The sequence below is a fragment of the Lolium rigidum genome, chromosome 1 (genome assembly GCF_022539505.1).
Source record: "Lolium rigidum isolate FL_2022 chromosome 1, APGP_CSIRO_Lrig_0.1, whole genome shotgun sequence".
Classification (NCBI taxonomy): domain Eukaryota; kingdom Viridiplantae; phylum Streptophyta; class Magnoliopsida; order Poales; family Poaceae; genus Lolium; species Lolium rigidum.
In genome coordinates, this window is record NC_061508.1 from 202,745,453 (window position 1) to 202,749,297 (window position 3,845).

A 3,845-nucleotide genomic window follows, 5' to 3' on the forward strand; every position below is an offset into this window, starting at 1 on the left:
CCGACCTCATCCACGAGCGGAGCAATCAACGCCTTTCCTATCGACGCACCGGATCCTCTCCAACGGAACCGTGTCTACTTCACCGCGCCCCCTCCACAAAAGCCGATCTATTCCACCGAGCTACCTCGGCGCAGCTGGCCGTATCAACTTCACCGAATCCCTTGCCAGCCAACCGGATCACTGCTTCACTAACGCCCGCTTCTCATCGAAACAGGGTCGACTCATCGTCTCCCGCGTTCACCACCGCTCGGAATGCAAGTTGTCGCCCCCGTCCACCCCGCCGCCAGCTTGGTTAGTACGCTGGCCCGTTAGATCGCGGTGTTTCTTTAGCCATGTTTTGTGTAGTTATTTGCGGATCTCATATGCCATTAAATTTCTTGATGTGTTACTTCGCATGAAGTTCGTTTAAATATTGTACAATACCAAAGCATTATCCAGTCGCTACCATCCTGTTCATTCTATCGACATCTGTGTGCATCCACATATTTATAGGGGACCCATTCATTTGCTGCCAACTCGTTTTTTGTACGCATGCTATTCCTTTTATAGTCATGCTATGGGCATTTCCAATCTGGTTGTTCTTATACCACGTCATTAGCTCACCGCTAGCCGCTAGCTGTTTTCTCGTGTCCGCTATTCTTTTACTCGCTTTTATAATCATGCTATGTGCATTTCCAATCTGCTTTGCTCTTATACCTCGTCTTTAGCTTATAGCCATTTTTTTCCATGAATGCTCCTGTCGCACAGCTTGTATAGTTATTGTTGCGTGCATGTCTGGTCTTTGTATTATCGTAGACTAACTTGTCAATGTTAGTTTTCCTAGGGATTGATCATGCGAACCACTTATTAGAATATCCAACATTAACAGCGCGGACGCTAGGGAAGGTTGGAATCTGAGTTCTTGGTTGGTAACTTTGCGAGTTTACTTCCGTTATTATCTATAACCTTTATGCATTGTTCCTTATGCAAGAGATAAACACTTGGAACCACTGCCATAGCAATGCCATCCATGCTTTACTATGTTTACGCCTATTTGATATGCTTGTCTTGGAGCAAGCTGCGAAGGTGATTTGAACACGACATTTGGTCATTCTTAATGCCGAGTTTACTTTATGTGGAAAATCTTGGCATTACCCTACTCTAAATCTGAATGTCCGAAATTCGTATCTCATGCAAAGCAACATCTAGTTGGTTTTAATCGATATACTGGTAAATATTGGCTTATTCATTTGGCAGCTCAAGTTTTTTGTTATTTGAAACCAGCTGACTTGGTCTTAAATGTGATATCTAAACACGAGATTAAGGACAATGGAACGGGAGGATTAGCATTTCACTTGATGGCTGAACCTAAAATGACGGGCATGTCGACCACGACTAGTGCACGCAAGAGAAGGACCTGCAGCGAGCCGGTATGTTACGCTACATGCTTTGTTATCCGATCTCTACATTGTGTAATACATGTTTGAATAGTTAATTGTTGTAACTATTTTTGCAATATTACTGAGAATGCGGTTTTAGTGAAGCGATCATCATTAGAAGATAGTCGCCAAAGCGACCCTGTGCAACATTATGATGTAAGTACGCTTAGTACAAGTTCCATACATTGTCTTATTTATGCAACTTGTTATTATCTTATATCTACATTGCATAATAAATGTTTGAATAGTTCAGCTGTTGTAACTATGTTTGCAATATTACTAGAATGCGGTTGTAATGAAGAAGTCCTTAGTAGAAGATAGAGCGCAAAAAAGGTTCCGAGCGTGAGCCTATGCAACGATATAATGTAAGTCCGCGCTTAGTACTTGTGACTATCTCATATCGACAATGCTTAATATATGTTTGCATAGTTCATCGTTTAACTCTTTTTGCATTATTATCGGAATGCGGTTCCGATGAAGCAGATCTTCATTAGAAGAGAGGCCCACAAAAAGTTCCGATCTTTGTTCCGATGCATCCTCTCATAGCCGTCAACCTAGACCATTCTTTTCATCAAACAGAGTGAACATCTCAAGGCTGTACTTTATAAAAGACGTGGTATTGCTGCTTTAAGGTCTGTAGCTGATATGTTGACCAAGAGTACACAAGATTCAATCAAGGCGATTGCCAAATCTCAACATGTTATTGATGATGCTAATAGAAGTCCTCAATGATTCTATGTAATTTTTTTTATTTGGGCACATTAATTGCCTTGTAATTTTCCTAGTTATTTTATTTGTGTATGTAATTGTGTGTATCATTGATATCAGATTTTAGGCTCATGAAATTTAATGCAAGTTGACTAGTCAAACAACTAGGGCCCTATAACAGATTGGGCCGGCCCATTAACAGTAGTGTGGGACCCACTTTCATTTTGGGCCGGCTCACTTACTTACTAGGCCGGCCCGTTAACAGGAAAGTGGGACCCACCTGTGTTTTTGGCCCGGCCCACTGTCTTGTTGGGCGGCCCACTTGCTACATGATGGACCCCACATACTAAATGGGCCGGCCCTTTAAGAGGAAAGTGGGACCCACCTGCGTTTTTGGCCCGGCCCACTAGCGTGTTGGGCCGGCCCACTAGCGTGTTGGGCCGGCCCACTTGCTATATGGTGGACCCCACATACTAAATGGGCCGGCTCTTTAAGCCGGAAAGTGGGACCCACTCGTGCTTTTGGCCCGGCACACTAGCTTGTTGGGCCGGCCCACTTGCTATATGGTGGACCACACATACTAAATGGGCCGGCCCTTTAAGCTGGAAAGTGGGACCCACTTGTGTTTTGGCCGGCCCACTATCTTGTTGGGCCGGCCCACTTGCTATATGGTGGACCCCACATACTAAATGGGTTGGCCCATTAACGAGAAAGTGGGATCCACTCGTGCTTTTGGCCGGCCCACTGGCTTGGTGGGCCGGCCCATTTGATCTAATGTGGACCCCACGCACTAAATGGGCCGGCCCGATAGCAGGAAAGTGGGACCCACATGCTAATTGGGCCGGCCCACTTGCTTTAAGGTGGACCCCACTTGGTAAATGGGCCGGCCCGATAACATGAAAGTGGGTCCCACATGTTTTGTGGGCCGGCCCTTTTGCTCGTTGACCGGTCAAACGAGTGCATTCGGCCGGCCCACATGCTTAGTGGGCGGCCCATTAATGTTTTGACCAGTCAACCTTAGAGGTTAGGCCGGCCCACGTAACTAATGGACCGACCCGGCTATATAGTTGACCGGTCAAACTAAGTCGGCTGGCCCGGCCCGCAAGCTAATGGGCCGGCCCGCTTAAGACGTGGCGAGGCCTCGTGTGGGCCTACCATCTACCACGGGGTTTCGGCGGTTAACGCCGTTAGCGCCGGTTGACGGCGTACGCCACGTGTCGGTTGCATGACGTCGGCAGACAACAGGCTCCCGGAAACACTTCTGCAACGGTCCGATTTTCCGTGGCGGAAGCGCGACGGACCGAAAAAATCGTCGTAGGACTTTGCCTGACGCAGTTTCGACAACAGAACCCATATCGTCGGGTTAGGCCCATAGGCGACGAAAAATACCCCTTAGCGGACGATTTTGAGACGTTGTCTATCAGAACTTTTCTTGTAGTGCTTAAGAATCAATCCAATGCGCAGATAGCGAGCCTTCTTCGCGAAGAGGAACTCAAATGGTAACAACGATCCAAGGCCCAATTCATTTTGGAAGGGGATTCGAATACACGATATTTTCATGGCTTAGCCAATGGAAGGCATCGGAAAAAACGTATTCATTCTCTCATCCAAGATGAAGGGGTTATTGAAGGGCACGATCAACTCAAATCTTACATTACTAATTACTATAAGGATTTGTTTGGGCCTCCGAAGGAAAGTTCTTTCTCCCTTAATGAGGAC